At 34.8% G+C, this 20,249-nt stretch overlaps 1 protein-coding gene across 1 annotated transcript in view; it reads left to right on the forward strand.

The window, feature by feature from the left end:
• LOC136404134 (A disintegrin and metallopeptidase domain 3-like) overlaps window positions 1-20,249 on the forward strand; it is a 189,509-nt gene that overhangs the window by 54,002 nt on the left and 115,258 nt on the right. The window lies entirely within an intron of this gene.

Consider the following 20,249-nt stretch of genomic DNA (forward strand, 5'->3'; position numbering starts at 1 on the left):
AGAGTGAGGGCTAGTCCAGTTTGATAGTTTCCTATAAATGTGTGAATCATTAGCTTCATTGAAATACTATACATTATCCTGCGCTTACACAGTGCACATTCTTTGAAAGAAATTTTTATTCTCAATTCTCTTATTAGGCCTTCCTTCTCCAGTTCAGGTGAATTCCAGGAATTTAAGGAGGAGATGAGATAGAGGTTTTAGTAATTATTATAATTTTATTTTGTTTTTCTACAGAATCACAGGTGTGCCATCTTCAATTAGTGGCTACATGAGAGTAATATTTAAAAATAATTGAGATAAAAACAAATGTCCAGTAAAATTCAGAAAAAATGAAAAGTATATTTCAGATTCAATAGTTCCCCAAGTAAATCCTGAAAAATAAATCTCAGTACTGGCAAGATATTTTTAGAGTTAGATAATGAGATATCAGCTAAGTGTTATCTAGGTAATTTATCTTACTTACAATTTCTTTAGTATTAGCAATGATTTTAAAGCCCTCTGAGAGAAACTGTATATGAATATGTACAATAATCTTCTAAAATAGTACAACTTTCTTTTTGGAAGCAAATATAACATCTAAATCAATGTCTGTCCAATCCTAGTGATTACTTGTTTTAATACATCTAGGACGAACTAAGTCTGGGCCTGGCAATTAGTCAGTTTTTGTACTTATTTTTGGAAAAACAATCCTACTTTTTGAGCTTCCTAAAGAGTGTGGGGACCTTAAGATAATTAAGTTTGCCCTTAATCATCACAGTATTTCATTCAAAATAGCCATAACTTTTTGACCAGGTCATGTATGGTGGCCTGTCATGGACACTAGTTACTAGAATGGTCTTGAGTTGGGTTTCATGTTTTTGTGAAGTAAGCATTAGCTTTCCAACATAAAAACTATATATGATTTATAGGTAACAGCCTATAAAAATCTTTTACATACCTAATACAAATCATCATGTTCCACCAAATTATTGGTTTCTGGACAAAATATGCTTATGCCATAATATTGAAAGACATATCTTCTGCATTGAGCAATATCATTTAAAGTAGAGAAAGGAGCTTATATTTATTACTTATTTAATTATTTTAGTGAGAGATGGAGAGAGGAACAGAGAGAAGGACAGATAGGACAGACATACAGGAAGGGAGAGAGATGAGAAGCATCAGTTCTTTGTTGCGGTGCCTTAGTTGTTCATTGATTGCTTTCTCATATGTGCCTTGACTGGGGGGCTACAGCTGAGCCATTGACCCCTTGCTCAAGCCAGCAACCTTGGGCTTCAAGCGAGTGACCTTTGGACTCAAGTCAGTGACCATGGGGTTATGTCTGTGATCCCACATTCAAACCAGTGACCCCACGGACAAGCTGGTGAGCTTGTACTCAAGCCAGTGACCTTGGGGTTTCAAACTGAGGTCCTGTGTGTCACAGGCCAATGCTCTATCAACTGCACTACTGCCTGGTCAGGCCTAAATTTTTTAAATAAAAAAAAATTATATCAGTAGCCCTGGCTGGCTGGCTTAGTGGATAGAGTGTCGGCTCAGTGTACAAACATCCCAGCTTTGTTCCCCTGTCAGGGCACACATGAAAAGCAACCACCTGCTGCTCTCCCCTGACCTTTACCCCTTCTCCTTATCTTCCCCTTTCACAGCCAGTGGCTCAGTTGGTTTGAGCATTGACCCTGGGAGGTGAGGATAGGTTAGTTGGTCCAAGCATTGGCTCCAGATGGGGCTGGGTGGCTGGCTCCTGGTCGGGGTGCATGCGGGAGTCTGTTCCACTAACTCCCCTCCTCTCACTTAAAAAACTAGATCAGTAAAGATACTTCAAATGGAAACGTACTACCTTTTTCTAAGTTCCTTACCAAATTTTGTATTTGTAAAAGTCTAGCCACTACAGCATGCTCTTTAGTGTTATATCTGCACATAAAGTTTTTCTTTGTTCATTTCTGTTTTGTGGTGACCTCACTCAAAGCTCACCAAATGGAGACAATAATAAGAAAGTTGATATCATATACACTTAAATCTCTCAGGCCCTAGGAGAATTATGTGACAGAACTACAAAAGATATAATCCTGAGAGGAAAATACAATTCTGGTCAGAAGTAAGTTGGCCAGGACAGTGGGCTTTGGGTGCTAAGAAAATAGTACAGAACTACCTGCCATTTTGAGACTCAAAAGTTGAGCTGAAAAAGGCCACAGTAGAGGATGTTGAGTTGTTCAGAATGGTGGGTTACTGAAATGGCCCCAAAAGCCACTTGCGGGAACTGTGGGTAGACTGGAAGAGCTGTTCAAATGGCACAATAAAACAGGATTTTATACATATAACAAACATTGACCCATCCCTATCTAAACTAGTGTTTTTTGTTCATCATGGATTTTCCTTGCAATCAAGTTTGATTTTTTAAAAATACATTAAAATGTTATTTGATTATTGAGTTTTTGTTTCCTTACCCCCTTAGCTTTTCCACCATCCCAATTTTGACTCTGCATAGAATTTGGGAAAATTGGCAAGTTAAAATTAGATTTTATCAAAACAATATTTTTTTTTTTTTATTTTTTTTTATTTTTTATATAATTTTATTTTTTTAATGGGGTGACATCAATAAATCAGGATACATATATTCAAAGATAACAAGTCCAGGTTATCTTGTCGTTCAATTATGTTGCATACCCACCACCCAAAGTCAGATTGTCCTCTGTCACCTTCTATCTTGTTTTCTTTGTGCCCCTCCCCACCCCCTATCCCTCTCCCATTCCCCCCTCCCCCCCCGTAACCACCACACTCTTATAAATGTCTCTTAGTTTCACTATTATGTCCCACCTACGTATGGAATAATACAGTTCCTGTTTTTTTCTGATTTACTTATTTCGCTTCGTATCATGTTATCAAGATCCCACCATTTTGCTGTAAATGTTCCGATGTCATCATTTCTTATGGCTGAGTAGTATTCCATAGTGTATATGTGCCACATCTTCTTTATCCAGTCATCTATTGATGGGCTTTTTGGTTGTTTCCATGTCCTGGCCACTGTGAACAATGCTGCAATAAACATGGGGCTGCATGTGTCTTTACGTATCAATGTTTCTGAGTTTTTGGGATATATACCCAGTAGAGGGATTGCTGGGTCATAAGGTAGTTCTATTTTCAGTCAAAACAATATTTTAATTGGAGCAAAGCAAACAGAAGCTTATTACTTTCTGGGTGTGTTAAGAGTAGGCCTTTTCAAAAGAGAAAAAGCTGATTATGGAGTATTCTGCTCACAAATCTATTTTGGCTATTTGGTAGCACCCTGCATATGTATGGATTATGTCTTTCAGTAGAGAGAATAAAATTCATAGATAATGTTCTCCAACTACAAAAATGTGTGAAATTGCTAAAAAGAGTTCTCTTGTCAATTAATAGTGGTGACAACAAAAGGTCTATTCTTATTACCTGTGGTTAAGATGAACAACTCAACCTACCTCTAAATCACCATGTCTAAATGATGAAGCAGCTATTATATACTTATGAATTATTCATGGCTTTTAAATTAGACATAACTAAATATATGAAAGGACTAAAGTAAATAAATATTGATGTCCTTCCTAATTTTAACATTCAACAATTCTTAATTAGGAATTGTTAAGATACTTGGGAACAGAGATACACAATTCAGTATGGAATAAGAAGAGTTTTGTGAGTTAGAGTTTGGGTTTCTTATCAATATTTCATTATGGAGACTACTCTCCTGTTTTGTTTGGAACAAGAGCGAACTCTATTTTCACGCTGAGTAGGGAAGGAAATGAGAAAGTAAACAATTTAGCAGAATTAGAGAGGGCTGCTTACTCTTTTAACAATATAGAGCCATTTGAGTAATGTTGCTGTTTATCTTTATTTGGTACAGAAGAAAGTCCAGCAGGCTTAACAGGAAAGGATCTCTTTTTAATCATAGATATACCCCCAGACTACCATTTAATGCTAGGTAATTATAAACCTCTCTAGGAATCACATTATTATTTCTAGAATGAGTCTATTAATTCTTTATTTGAATTATGTATTATAATTTACTTATTTTTTTCATTTAGATTCTAAAGGTGCTCCATTTGCTTGTTTTGATGAAATAAATGCAAGTGGAGATAGATTTGGAAACTGTGGCAGTAAGCCTTGTCTTCTTGTGTATGTATTTATATAATTCTAATTTTGTTTGGAATTAGGTTATATGTTGCTAAGATCTTAGAATATGTATATTATTGTGTACATACTGAAATGGTATTTTATACCAGGGTTTCTTTGTTTCATGATCTGAGCAAAACATTATTACCCATTGCCTACCAATAACATGTGCTTATAATGTTACAACAACAATGACCATAAAAATCGCCTCTGCATATTATTGTGATGAGCTAGATGTTGTGTTAGGTAGTTTATATACATTATATATTATAAGTATATACTTATATATACATCAGTTATTTATAATAAGAGTTATCTCATTTTACTAATGAAAAATTGAAGACCAGCAACCATTTGCTTAAATATCAGAAGCTAATATGAGAGAGATCAGGGCCATCAGATTGCAAAAACCATTAATTTTTCCCTTGTTACATTGCCTCACAAAACAAGAAGAGCTACATCATACATAAGTTGGTGTACTCAGAAAAATTTACTGAGAGGAAATTCTTGAAACTTAGATTTAAGTTAGTAAATACTTTTTAAATTTTGCTATATTGCCACTTTATGTTAAGGATGCGACTTTTTTTTTTCTGCCTTATCTTTCTAGTAATGTTATGTGTGGAAAATTAGTTTGTACTTGGCCATATAAAACATTAGTATCCCGTGCAAATTTATCTGTGATTTACACACATATACGAGATGATATGTGTGTATCTACGTTTCCAAATACGGACAAGGCACCTACAGCGTCAGTCACGACATATCTGGGACCTGAAGACAGAGATGAAACATTTGTAGAAGATGGCACTGCATGTGGTCCTGAAATGGTAATTAGAACCACAGAATTACGAGTGTTTTAAACATGTTTTATGGTAATATTTATTTTGACAATATATCAACCAATACACTTTTAAACAGCCTGAATGAAGTATTATTTAGTATAATATTTACCTATGGTAAGTATACAATTCATTGCTTTTAATTAATTTATAGAGTTGCACAATCATCATCACATCCAATTTTAGAACATACTGTCACCATTTCCCTCTTTGTCCCCTTGTTCATCCTTACCCCTAAGCAACACATTCAGTTTCTTCTATTATTAATATCAAACACTAGTATGATACATTTGTCATAATCAATGAACCAATGTTGATACATGATTATTAATTAAATCTAATACTTCATTCAGATTTCCTTAGCTTTTATCTAAAATCTTTTTTAAAATTCCACCCAGAGTACCACCTTGCATTTATTGGTTTTGTATATACTTAGGCTCCTCTTGACAGTGGTGACAGTTTCTCATAATTTCCTTGTTTTTGATGGTCTTGATAGTTTTGAGGAAAACTGGTAAAATATTCTCTAGAATGTCCTTCAATTAGGATTTGTTCGATGTTTTACTTATGATTAGTCTAGGTTTATGTTTTGGGGAAGAAAACCACGAAGCTAATGTGCCCTTTTATCATATCATACCAAGTGCCCATACTTGTTGATGTTAATTAACTTTGATCACTTGGGGAGGTAATGTTTGCTAGATTTCTCACTGTAAATGATTTTTTTCCTTCCCATATTGTACTTCATTGAAAGAAGTTACTATGTATAGCCCACACTTAATGAGTAGTAAGTTATAGTTCACCTTTTTATGAGCTCAGTATAATTTAAATAATTTTGTATTCTTCCTAGAAGTTTTAACTATTCCCCATTTTTTATTCAATCATATTTTGTAATAGTATGAACTCATGGATATTATTGTTACAGTCTGGGTTATAATCCAATACTAAATGTCTTATATTTTGAGTAAATTTTTTAAATAAGCTGTGAAATTTAGGTCAAGATTTTATTTTTGTCTGTGGATGTTGTATTAGGGTTCTCCAGAATAGCAGAATAGTGTGTGTATATACTATGTGTGTGTGTGTGTCTAATGTATGTGTGTCTATTTATATGGATGTATTTGTGTGTGCATATATATATACAATTTATTTAAAGGGAGAAGGAGTGATTAAGGAATTAGTTCATATGACTCCAAGGGCTGGCAAGTCCCAGATCTGTAGGTCAGGCAGGTAAGCTGGACATTCAGGCTAGAGTTAATGTTTCAGTCTTTTCTGTATTTTAAATTTTATTTAGAAAATTAAATTTAATATTTCAGTCTTGAGTTTCAATTCTGGAGAGCAGCAGGATGGGAAAGTAGGTTGCAGTCTGGAGGAGAATTCCTGCTTCCTTGGGAAAACCTCAATCTTTGCTCTTAAAGCCTTGTACTTATTACATGAGGTCTACCCACATTATGGAGGGTAATTGCTTTACTCAAAGTATACAGATTTAAGTGTTAATCACATCTGAAAAATACTTTCACAGTAAAATCTAGACTAGTGTTTGACCAAACAGTTGTGCACCATAGACTAGGCAAGTTGACACATACAATTTACTCACAGATATGCAGTTGCCCTGGCATCACTGGTAAAAAAGGTTACCCTTCTTCCATTAAATTGCTTTTGCACTTTTGTTCAAAAGCAATTGATCTTATTTGTATGGGTCTATTTCTGGGGTTTTATATGCTGTTTTATTGGTTTTGCATTCCATCACCAACATCACACTATTGATTCCATTAGCCTAATAGGAAGTCTTAAATCAGGCAGGGAAATTCTTCCATTTTATTATCAAGATTGTTTAGCTAGTTTATAGATTGTGTCTTCCCATACAGATTTTAAAATAAACTTGTCTTTGCTTATAAGCATCCTTGCTGGGGTTTTGATAGGAATTACATTAAACCTGTATCAATTTGTAGAGAATTAGCATTTTTAAGTTGAAACTTCAATCTATGAGCATAGTTTAGTTCTCCATTTGTTAAGGTCTAATTGCATTACTTTGAACAACATTTTGTAAACTTTATAAAACCAATCCTGTACATGATTTGTTAAGGATGTATTCACCCCCCCAAGTCAAGTTTCTGTCCATCACCATTTTCCCCTCCTGCTCCTCCGCCCCCTGAAATCACCACACTGTTGTCCATGAGATTTTCCTCTTTTTCTTTGTCCTTTTATGTTCAATTTTTCCAATGCCTCCCCTCTTACTATAAAATGGGCTCTGTGTTTTAAAATTTTTATCTTGTCATGTTTATTGTTATTTTGTATATAGAAATGCAGTTACTTTTTGTGTGTGGAAAATGTAACAACATTGCTGAACTAACATTAATTCGAGGAGTTTTTTCAGACATGCCTTGGGAACTTTCTACATAAACAGTTGTAATTTGGAAATAGAAAAATTTCCTTCTTTTCAATCTGTGTACCTTTTATTTCTTTTTTCTTGGTTTATGACAGTGACTAGAACATACAGTACAATATTGAATATGAGTGGTAAAAGTTCACATCCTTGCCTTGTTCCTGATCTCAGGGGGAAAGCATTAGGTTTTTCATCGTTAAGCATAGTGTTAATTTTAGTTTTCTTGCTTTTGTTTTTGTTTTAGTACATGGATGAAGTGATGCTGTGGTAAATCTAGACTGAAAGTAATCTTATAGGGTGATCTGATCATAAATTCCTAACATGACAGGTCATAGTGGTTAGTCATGCCCCAGGAATATAACTTCTTTACAAAAGGTGTATCTTTTTTTAAGCAAGCCCTGTCCTTGGACACCTTTGAAATGCTTCTTTTCTCAGACACTTGGAAGTATAACCACCCTCAAGAGAACATATAATCTTAACTGTCCTGTATGCCAATCCCTGCCTTGCTTTCTCCTACCTTCCTGTAATCTTCCTCTACTTCCTTCCCTCCGTAACTCCAAATGCATCAAAGAGACTGCAAACCGGTCATGCTGTGAAACATTTGAAATCTTGCTTTTCCACAGTGCCATTAGTTTGGCTCAAATAGAGTCATATACAAATTCTCTACCAATTTGGATTTTTCTTACATTGACAGGTAGATAACCTTTCTCATGTTAAAGTAACTGTCTTCTACTGCTGACCTGTTGAGAGTTTTTATCATAATTGTGTTTTGGATTTTATCAAATTATTTTTCTATGTCAATTGATGAGGTCATATATTTCTTTAATTGTTACAAGGATTATCATCTTCTTTTTTTTTTTTTTTTTTTTTTTTCATTTTTCTGAAGCTGGAAACAGGGAGAGACAGTCAGACAGACTCCCGCATGCGCCCGACCGGGATCCACCCGGCACGCCCACCATGGGGGCGACGCTCTGCCCACCAGGGGGCGATGCTCTGCCCATCCTGGGTGTCGCCATGTTGCGACCAGAGCCACTCTAGCGCCTGAGGCAGAGGCCACAGAGCCATCCCCAGCGCCCGGGCCATCTTTGCTCCAATGGAGCCCTGGCTGCGGAAGGGGAAGAGAGAGACAGAGAGGAAAGCGCGGCGGAGGGGTGAAGAAGCAAATGGGCGCCTCTCCTGTGTGCCCTGGCCGGGAATCGAACCCGGGTCCTCCGCACGCCAGGCCGACGCTCTACCGCTGAGCCAACCGGCCAGGGCCCATCTTCTTCTTAGTAAATCTTAGTCATTCATGATCCATTTCTTCTAAGTTTTTGAATTTTATTTTTTTATTTTTTACAAAGACAGAGAGAGAGAGTCAGAGAGAGAGGGATAGATAGGGACAGACAGACAGAAACGGAGAGAGATGAGAAGCATCAATCATTAGTTTTTCATTGCAACACCTTAATGTTCATTGATTGCTTTCTCATATGTGCCTTGACTGTGGGCCTTCAGCAGACTGAGTAACCCCTTGCTCAAGCCAGCGACCTTCGGTCCAAGCTGGTGAGCTTTGCTCAAACCAGATGAGCCCGCGCTCAAGCTGGCAACCTCGGGGTCTTGAATCTGGGTCCTTCCGCATCCCAATCCGGTGCTCTATCCACTGTGCAACCACCTGGTCAGGCTAACTTTGTAACTTTTGGCTTCATGTATTTTGCTTCATGTATTGAGACTGTGTTGTTTAATGTGTACACATTATGGGTCATTATTATTTTTGTTTAAATGATTCTTCTATTATTACATAATTTCCCTTTTAGTCACTGGCAATTTCCTTTGCTCTGATGTTTATATTACCAGATATTAATATAGTCACTGCTGCTCTTTTGTATTAATGTTCCATGGTATATTTTTTCCTCTCTTTTTACTTTAAACATACCTATGCCATTGAACTTGAAGTCAGTTTTTGTAAGCATCAGATAGTTGGGTTGTGCTTTTTATACTGTGCCAACCTTTGTCTTTTGATTGGTGTATTTACCTTTAAGCTGTTATTGATATGTTATTATTTAGATCTACCAAGCCATCCTTAGTTTCTTCTGGTGCTCCTTCTTATGTTTTCTTCTTTCTTGCCTTGCAGTAGGTTACTTAAGTATTTTTTAGGATTCTATCTTGATTTATTGATAGTGTTTATGAATGTATCTCATATCTTTGTATGGTTTTCATAATAATTATTCTTCGTATTACAATATACATATATAACTTTAAGCAGTCATTGGTATCAACATTTTGCCACTTCAGATGAAATATGGAAACCTCAATTCCATTTAAATCCCTTTACTTTCTTTACTTTTAAATATCACTGATGGTGTTATAATTCTTGTTTCTATTATTAAATATGATTTTTAAAAAGCTAATGAAAAAGATGGTCTATTAAATGTACACATATTTAAATGTTTTTACAGTTTGTTCCTTATTGATGATGGCCTATCTGGAAGAGAGCTTCTTTACTAAGTGTGAGCTGGCCCTCTAAATCTAAAACAGATATCATAAAACAGATATCTTCTATGATATTTTTCTTTCATATATTGTAGCCTTTATTCCAGAAGTCCTACTCAATTTTTCAAAGTATATTCTAGTACTCTTCTCAGTATGACCTCCTTGAGCCTGTGTAGTATATTTGCACAGCTATTCTTCTCTGTTAATTCCATCAACTTTATCATTAGTAATTATGACTCTGTTGGTTGTTTTTTTCTACTATTTCTGGGCCACACTTCCCTTCTTCTTCATATTTTTAGTAATGTTTGTGGCATGCTGAATTTTATAAATTTAATGTTGCTGAATGCTTTTTTTGCTTTAAAGAGATTGAACTGTATTTTCACAGGAAGTTAAATTACTTGCAGATTAGTTTAATCCTTTTAATGCCTATTGTTCAACACTTTTTAGGGCACAAAGTAAATTTCTAGGGTATAAATTTTACTATAGGCTAAATTTGTCCAACTTATAAGTTGTAGCCTTTTTGTGGTGTCTACTGAATGTCCTCTGCATTCATTAAGATCTATTATTTGGGCTGTTAGAACCAATCCAGCCATGGCTGCAGGAGGGGAAGGGGAAGGGGAGATGTAAAAGGGGACGAGGTGGAGAAGCAGATGGTTGCTTTTCCTGCGTGTTCTGACCTGCTAGTGAACCTAGGAATACCACATGCTGGGCTGATACGCTACCACTGAGTAAACCAGCCAAGACTAATATCATACTATTTTGATTATCATAGTGCTATAGTATAATTTGAAGTTAGGTATTGGGATACCTGAAGATTTGTTCTTTTTTCCTCAGAATTGTTTTGCCTGATTGGGATCTTTTGTGGTTCCATACAAATCTGATGATATTTTTTATTCTATTTCTTTAAAAAATGACATTAGGCTTTTGATGGGGATTGCATTAAATTTGTATATTGCTTTGGGTAATACGGCCATTTTAACTGCGTTGCTCTTTTCAATCCATGAATGTGGAATATCTTTCCATTTCATTGTGTCTTTTCGATCTCTTTTAATAATACTTTGTAGTTTTCAGTATATAGGTTTTTTACATGCTTTGTTAAGTTTGTTTCTTGGTATTTTATTACTATTGTTGCAATTGTAAAATGTATTTTTTATTTCTTTTTCTGAAGTTTTATTGTTAGTATCTAGAAAAGTAGTATATATTTGTATATTAATTTGTATCCTGCACCTATACTGTATTTGTTTAGCGTTTCTAAGTCTTTGGGGTTTTCTATATACAGATCATGTCAACTGCAAAAAGTGACACTTTTACTTCCTTTCTCCTAATTTCTATGCCTTTTATTTCTTTCTCTTGTCTGATTGCCCCGAGTAGAATTTCTAGAACCTTTTGAATAGGAGCGGTTAAGAGCGGGCATCCTTTTCTTGTTCAGTTTTTCACCATTGAGCATAATATTAGCTGAAGTTTTGACATATATGGCCTTTATTATGTTGAGGTACTTCTATCCCTATTTTATTGAGAGTTTTAAGCATAAATGAATGTTATACTTATTGAATGCCTTTTCTGCATCTATTGATAGGCTCATAAGATTTTGTCCTTTTTTTGTTAATGTTGTGTATTACATTTATCTATTTGAATATTTTGAACCATCCTTGTATCCATGGAATAAACCCCATTGGTTGTGATGTATTATTTTATTTAATGTATTGTATTCAATTTGCTAGAATTTTGTTTAGAAATTTTGCTTCTGTATCCATCAGAGATACTTCTCTGTAGTTTTCTTTTTTGTGTTGTCCTTGCTAGGGTTTTGTATCAGTGTTCTGTTTGTCTCATAAAATGTTTTAAAAAGGGTTGCCTCTTCTTCAATTTTCACAAGAGATTGAGAAGGATGTGTACCAATTCTTCTTTGAGTGCTATGTAGAATTCACTAATGAAGCTAAAAGGTCCTGGACTTTTATTTTGGGGAGGTTTTTGATTGTTGTTATATTTTCCTCTCACTGTTTATCAGTATATTTGGGTTTTTCAATTCTTTATAATTCAATCTAAGAAGCTTATATAGTTCTAGGAAGTTTTCCATTTCTTTTAGGTTATTGAATTTAGTGGCATATAGTCTTTTATAGTATTCTAGTATGATCTTTTGTATTTCTATGATGTCTGCGGTAACTTCTCTTTCATTTTGGATTTTGTTTATATGAGTATTTCTGTTTTTTCCTTAGTGAATCTAGCCAGGAGTTTGTCGATTTTATTGATCTTTTCAAAGACCCAGTTTTTTGTTGTATTAATTTTTTCCATAATTTTTTTCTCTATTTCATTTAGTTCTGCTCTAATTTTTACTATTTCCTTTCTTTTCCTGACTTTGAGTTGCCTTTCTTCTTCTTTTTCTAGTTCTTTTAGCTGTAATATAAGTTTGTTCACTTGGGATTTCTCTTATTTCTTGAGGTACGGCCTACAATGATATAAACTTCATTCTTATTTTGATATGTCACAATTGTCATTTTCATTTGTCTCTCTCTATCTCTCTGTGTCTGACTCTCTCTCTCTCTATATATATATACACACACAACTTTCAATCTCTCCTTTTATTTCTTTAACTATGACATTTCTTAGTAGTATGTTATTTTGTTGCCACATATTTGTGGGTTTACTTTTTTAGGTTGATTTTTAATTTCAAAGCATTGTGGTCAGAAAATATGCTTGGTATAATTTTTATATTCTTGAATGTGTTGAGACTCGTTTTATGACCCAACATATTGTCTATTCCTGCTGAAGAATATATAATGTGATGTCTTGGGTTAGAACTCTGAAAGGTTCTGTAAATATCAATTATATTCATTTGACTTAATGTGTCATTTAAGACAGATTTTTAAATTGATTTCTCAGTTTGGAATTTTTATCTAGCACTTTCAATGCAGTATGAAGATCCCCATCTACGATTTTGTCTGTTTCTCCCTTCAGTTCTTTTTGTAGTTGGTTTATATATTTTGGTGATCCCTGATTCAGTGCATATATAGTAAAAAGTGCTGTGTCTTCTTGATGTAGCGTCTACTTTATCATTATAAAATGTTCATCTTTGTCTCTTGTTATCTTAAAATCTGCTTTGTCGGATATAAGTATGGCTACTCCTGCTTTTCTGTGGATGTTATATGCTTCATGAATCATTTTTTAACCTTGTGCTTTGAGTTTACCTTTGTCTTTGCAGCTTAGATGTTTCGCCTGAAGGTAGCAGATGATTGGATTTTGTTTATTGATCCTATCTGCTACTTGTGCCTCTTTATTGGTGAATTCAGTCCACTTACATTTAGGATGATTATTAATGCATGAGGATTTTCATATAGCTATTTTATCTTTTCTTATAATTCTGTTCCTCTTTTAAATCTTTTCCTTTCTGTTTCTTTCTATAGTTTTTGTTTGGTGGTATTTCTTACGTCTTTCCTCTGTTTCCCTTTTTTTTAAGTTATGTGTCTCAGTTTTGTTTTGCACATGTGTGTGTGGGGGTAGTTAACACTAGGTTATTGAAAGAAAGTTTCATATATACACAAGTCCTTTATCTTTTGAATGTCTATTCTCTGTCATACTTTGTTAATTCAGAACTTTGACCCCTTTCCTTTTATGTTTTATTACAAATTATCCCTGTTTATGCTGTACGTTTGTTGGTTATCTTACTTGTAGTTTTGTGACATTTTGTTCCTTGTTTCAGGTAGAATAGCTCATTTGAATATTTCCTGCAGTGGGGGTTTTATGATGATAAAGCCCCTTAGCTTCTTTATGTCTGTAAAAGTGTAAAAGTGTTCATTTATTCTTCTAATTTAAAGAATAGCTTTTCCGTATATATTATTTTGGGCTGTTAATTCCTTTCTTTCAGTAATTTCAATATTTTGTTCCACTCTTTTCTGGCTTATAGAATTTCTTCTGTGACATCACAGAAAAATCTAATGGGCTTTCCTTTATATGTTATTTTTTTCATTTCCCTGGATGCCTTGAGAATTCTTTCTTTGTCATTAATTTTTTTTTATAGTTTTAATACAATGTGCCTTGGAGAAGCCTTTTTGTATTGAGGTAACTAGGTATTCTGTGTGCTTCTTGGATTTGAGGATCTAGCTCTTTCCATAGGTTTGTGAAGTTCTCATCAATTATTCATATCAATTATATGAATAAAATCTCTGTTTTTTCTACCTCTCTTCTGGTGTGCCTATTATTCTTTTTTAAAAATTCATTTTAGAGGGGAGATATATATATATATGATATATATATAAATGAAATGAATATAAATGAAAAAAATAACATATAAAGGAAAGCCCATTAGATTTTTCTGTGATGTCACAGAAGAAATTCTATAAGCCAGAAAAGAGTGGAACAAAATATTGAAATTACTGAAAGAAAGGAATTAACAGCCCAAAATAATATATATATAAAAAAAAATATATATATATATATATATATATATATATATATATATATATATAGAGAGAGAGAGAGAGAGAGAGAGAGAGAGAGAGAGAGAGAGAAGGGGGGGAACAAGAAGCATCAGTTCCATATGTGCCTTGACCAGGCAGGCCTGGGGTTTTGAACCAGCAACCTTGGCGTTTCCAGGTCGATGCTTTATCCACTGCACCACCACAGGTCAGGCGTGCCTATTATTCTTATATAACCTTTTCTGATGGAGTCAGATAGTTCTCATTAGAGCTTTATGAATCTTTTTATGCTCAAGTGTCTCTATTCTTTTTTAAATTTTTCTTTATTTTTTATTAATTTTAATTTATTGTGTTAACATGGATTCAAGTGTCCCATGGAATATAAATCCTCACCCACCCACCCCCATGTCCCTATTTACACCCCTTTTGCCCCCCTCCTCCTAATTCCCTTTCCCCTTTCCTCTGGAATTTGCTGTCCTATTATTTGTATCTCTGTGTTATGTATATATAATTTTGCTAATCCCTTCACCTTCTCTGGTCCCATCCTCTCATCCCCCCACTCTGACAGCTGTCCCACTGATCCTTGTGACCCCACCTCTGCCTCTATTTCATTCCTCAGTTCACTTTGTTCATTAGATTACATATATAAGTGAAATTATATGATATTTCTCTTACTCTACCTGTCTTATTTCACTTAGCATAATAATCTCAGGTCCATCTATGCCATTGCAAAAGGTAAGATTCCTTCTTTTCATGGCTGCATAGTATTCCATTGTGTGTGTGTGTGTGTGTGTGTGTGTGTGTGTGTGTATATATATATATGTATATATATATATATATATATATATATATATATATATATATATATATATATACCATAGCTTTTTAATCCACTCATTCACTGATAGACATTTGGGCTCTTTCCAGATCTTGGCTATTGTAAACAATGCTACAGTAAACATGGAGGTGCAAATCTTTTTTTGAATCAAGTGATTTGGTATTCTTAGGATATATTCCAAATAATGAGATAGCTGGGTCAAAAGGCAGTTTCATTTTTAATTTCTTGAGGAAACACCATAGTGTTTTCCATAGTGGCTGAACAAGTCAGCATTCCCACCAGCAGTGCAGGAGGGTTCCCTTTTCTCCACACCCTTGCCAGCATTTATTGTGCGTTGATTTGTTAATGAACACCATTCTGACAGGTGTGAGGTGGTATCTCATTGTAGTTTTAATTTGCATTTCTCTGATGATTAGTGACATTGAACATTTTTTCATATGCCTATTGGCCATCTGTATGTCCTCTTTGCAGAAATGTCTATTCAGTTCTTTTGCCTATTTTTTAATTGGATTGTTTACCTTCCTGGTGTTGAGTTTATAAATTTTGGTTATTAACTCCTTATTAGATGTATTGGTAAATATGTTCTCACATTGTGTGAATTTTCTTTTTATTTTGTTAATGGTCTCTTTTGCTGTACAAAAGGTTTTTAATTTGATATAGTTTCATTTGTTTATTTTGTCCTTTATTTCACTTGCCTATGGAAATATGTGGGCAAAAATATTGCTACGAGAGATATCGGAGAGTTTACTGCCTATGTTTTCTTCCAAGATATTTATGGTTTCGAGACTTACATTTAAGTTTTTTATCCATTTTGAGTTTATTTTTGTGACTGGTGTAAGTTAGTGGTCTAGTTTCATTTTTCTGCAGGTAGCCGTCCAATTTTCCCAACACCATTTGTTAAAGTGGCTGTCTTTATTCCATTGTATGCTCTTACCTCTTTTGTCAAATATCAATTGTCCATAAAGGTGTGGGTTTATTTCTGGGTTCTCTGTTCTGTTCCATTGATCTATATGCCTGTTCTTATGCCAGTACCAAGCTGTTTTCAGTACAATGGCGTTGTAGGATAATTTGATATAAGGAAGTGTGATACCTCCCACTTTATTCTTCCTTTTCAAGATTGCTGAGGCTATTCGTGTTCTTTTTTGGTTCCATATAAATTTTTGAAATATTTGTTCTATATCTTTGAAGTATGCCATTGGCATTTTAAAAGAATTGCATTAAACTTATAGATTGCTTTGACTAATATAGACATTTTAATGATGTTTATTCTTCCTCTCCATGAACACGATATATGCTTCCACTTGTTTGTATCTTCTTTGATTTTTGTGATCAATGTTTTATAATTTTCCAAGTACAAGTCTTTTAACTCCTTGGTTAAATTTATTCCTAGGTACTTTATATTTTTTGTTGCAATAGTGAAGAGGATTGTTTTCTTATTTTTTCTTTTAGACAGCCTATTGTTGGTGTATAAATATGCCACCGATTTCTGAATATTAATTTTATATCCTGCCACCTTGCCGAATTCATTTTTCAGGTCTAGTAGTTTTTTGGCTGTAGGGTTTTCTATATACAGTATCATGTCATCAGCAAATAATGATATTTTTATTTTTTGTTTCTTTGTTTTTCAATTTGGATGCCTCTTATTTATTCTTCTTGTTTGATTGCTGTGGCTAGGACTTCCAGAACTATGTTGAATAAGAGTGGTGAAAAAGGGTACCTCTGCCCTGTTCCTGATCTTAAGAGGATTGCCTTTAATTTTTGCCCATTGAGTATGATGTTGGCTGTGGGTTTTTCATAGATGGCCTTTATCATGTTGAGGTATCTTTTCTGTATTCCCACTTTGCTGAGAGTTTTGATTATAAATGAGTGCTTTATTTTATCAAATCTTTTTCTGCATCTATTGATATAATCATGTGATTTTTATCTTTCCTTTTGTTTATGTGATGAATCACATTGATTGATTTGCAAATATTGTACCACCCTTGCTTCCCCAGAATAAATCCCACTTGATCATGATGTATAATTTTTTTTTTATGTATTGCTGGATCTGGTTTACTAATATTTTGTTGAGAATTTTAGCATCTAAGTTCATCATGGATATTGGTCTATAGTTTTCTTTCTTTGTAGAATCTTGACCTGGTTTTGGAATAAGGATGATGCTTGCCTCAGAAAAAGAGTTGGAAGTCTCCCTTCTTTTTGGATTTTTTGAAATAGCTTGAGGAGGATAGGTGTTAGCTTTGCATGTTTGGTAAAATTTGCTTGTTAAGATATTCGGTCCAGAAATTTTGTTTGCTGGGAAGTCTTTGATAACTGTTTCAATTTCATTTGTTGTAATCGGTCTGTTTAGGTTTTCTGACTCTTCCAGATTGAGTTTTGGAAGATTGTATGTTTCTAGGAATTTATGCTTGTCATCTAGGTTGTCCAATTTTTAGCCATATAGATCTTCATAGTATATTCTTACAATCCTTTGTATTTCTGCAGTGTCAATTGTTACTTCTACACTTTCACCTCTAATTTTATTTATTTGAGTTCTCTTTCTGTTTTTCCTGATGAGTCTTGTTAAAGGTTCATCAATCTTTTTTACCTATTCAAAAAACCAGCTCTTGGTTTCATTGATCTTTTGTATTTTTTTTTTTTTTTTAGCATCTATGTCATTTAGTTCCACTCTAATTTATTATTTCCTTTCTTCTACTTCCTCTGGGCTTTATTTGTTGTTCTTTTTTCTAGTTCTTTTAGATGTATGGTTAAGTTGTTTATTTGAGCTTTTTCTTGCTTCTTAAGGTATGCCTGTAATGCTATGAACTTCTCTCTCATGACTGCTTTTGCTGTGCCCCATAAATTTTGAGTTGTTGTATGTTCATTTTCAGTTGTTTCAAGGAAATTTTTTATTTCTTCTTTGATTTCTTTGTTAACTCATTAATTATTTAATAACATGCTATGTAGCCTGCAAGTGTTTGAATGTTTTTCAGTTTTTCTAGTGTAGTTGATTTCTAGTTTCATGCCATTGTAGTCAGAGAAGGTGCTTGATATGATTTAAATATTCTTAAATTTATTTGACCTTGTTTTGTGTCCTAAGATGTGGTCTATCCTCGAGTATGTACCATGAGCACTTGAAAAGAATGTATTATATATTCTTCTGCTTTAGGGTGGAAGGTTCTGAAGATGTCAATTAAATTCAGTTGATCTAGTGTGCCATTTAAGGTTGCTGTTTCTTTGTTAATTTTCTGTCTGGACAATATATCCATTGATGTTAGTGGATTTTGAAGCCCCCTACTATTATCTATTATAGTATTGTTTTGATCTTGCCCTTTATATTTGTCAAAATATGCTTTATATATATATATGTAGGTGCTCAAAATTATGTGCATAAATACTTACAATGGTTATATCCTCTGGTTAGATTGCTCTTTTTATCATTATGTAGGGACCATCTTTATCCCTTACTATAGCCTTTGTTTTAAAGGCTATTTTGTTAGATGTAAGTATTGCTACCCCAGCTTTTTTTATTTTATTTCCATTTTCTTAAAATAGTTTTTTCCATTGCTTCACTTTCAGTCTATGTGTATCTTTTTTTTGAAGTGGATCTCTTGTAAATAGCATATGTATGGATCCTGTTTTCTTATCCATGAAGCTGCCCTGTATCTTTTGATTGGAGCATTTAATTCACTTACATTTAAGCTTATTATTGATATGTACTTATTTATTGCTTTTTTTTGTGTGTATTTTTCTGAAGCTGGAAACGGGGAGAGACAGTCAGACAGACTCTCGCATGCGCCCGACCGGGATCCACCCGGCCACGCTCTTCCCACCAGGGAGCGATGCTCTGCCCCTCCGGGGCATCGCTCTGCCGCGACCAGAGCCACTCTAGCGCCTGGGGCAGAGGCCAAGGAGCCATCCCCAGCACCCGGGCCATCTTTGCTCCAATGGAGCCTTGGCTGCGGGAGGGGAAGAGAGAGACAGAGAGGAAGGAGGGGGGCGTGGAGAAGCAAATGGGCGCTTCTCCTATGTGCCCTGGCCGGGAATCGAAACCGGGTCCCCCTCATGCCAGGCCGACGCTCTACCGCTGAGCCAACCAGCCAGGGCTTATTGCCATATTATTTTTATTTTTTAATTTTTATTTTTTAATCTTATTTTTATTAATTTTAATGCAGTGACATTGATAAATCAGGGTACATAGGTTCCGAGAAAACATCTCCAGATTATTTTGACCTTTGATTATGCAGCATACCCCTCACTCAAAGTCAAATTGTCCTCTGGCACCTTCTATCTGGTTTTCTATGTGCCCCTCCCCTCCCCCCACTCCCTCCCTCCCTTCCTTGCCCCCTCCCCACCCCTCCAACCCACTCCCTGTTACCATCACATTCTTGTCCATGTCTCTGAGTCTCATTTTTATGTCCCATCTATGCATGGGTTCATATAGTTCTTAGTTTTTTTCTGATTTACTTATTTCACTCCGTATAATGTTATCAAGGTCCATCCATGTTATTGTAAATGATCCGATGTCATCATTTCTTATGGCTGAGTAGTATTCCATAGTATATATGTACCAAAGCTTTTTAATCCACTCATCCTCTGACGGACAATTGGGCTGTTTCCAGATCTTCGCTATTGTGAACAATGCTGCTATAAACATGGGGCTGCATTTCTCCTTCTGGAATGGTTCTATGGTGTCCTTGGGGTATATTCCTAAAAGTGGGATGGCTGGGTCAAAAGGCAGTTCGATTTTCAATTTTTTGAAGAATCTCCATACTGTTTTCCACAGAGGCTGCACCAGTCTGCATTCCCACCAGCAATGCAGGAGGGTTCCCTTTTCTCCACATCCTCGCCAGCACTTATTCTGTGTTGTCTTGTTGATGAGCGCCATTCTAACTGGTGTGAGGTGATATCTCATTGTGGTTTTAATTTGCATTTCTCTAATAATTAATGATGTTGAGCATTTTTTCATATGCCTATTGGCCATCTGTATATCCTCTTTGGAGAAGTGTCTATTCATTTCTTTTGCCGATTTTTTGATTGGATTGTTTGTCTTTTGGGTGTTGAGTTTTACAAGTTATTTATAAATTTTGATTATTAAACCCTTATCAGACATATTGTCAAATATATTCTCCCATTGTGTAGTTTGTCTTTTTATTCTGTTCTTATTGTCTTTTGCTGTGCAAAAGCTTTTTAGTTTGATA

Source organism: Saccopteryx leptura, chromosome 4 (genome assembly GCF_036850995.1).
Source record: "Saccopteryx leptura isolate mSacLep1 chromosome 4, mSacLep1_pri_phased_curated, whole genome shotgun sequence".
Classification (NCBI taxonomy): domain Eukaryota; kingdom Metazoa; phylum Chordata; class Mammalia; order Chiroptera; family Emballonuridae; genus Saccopteryx; species Saccopteryx leptura.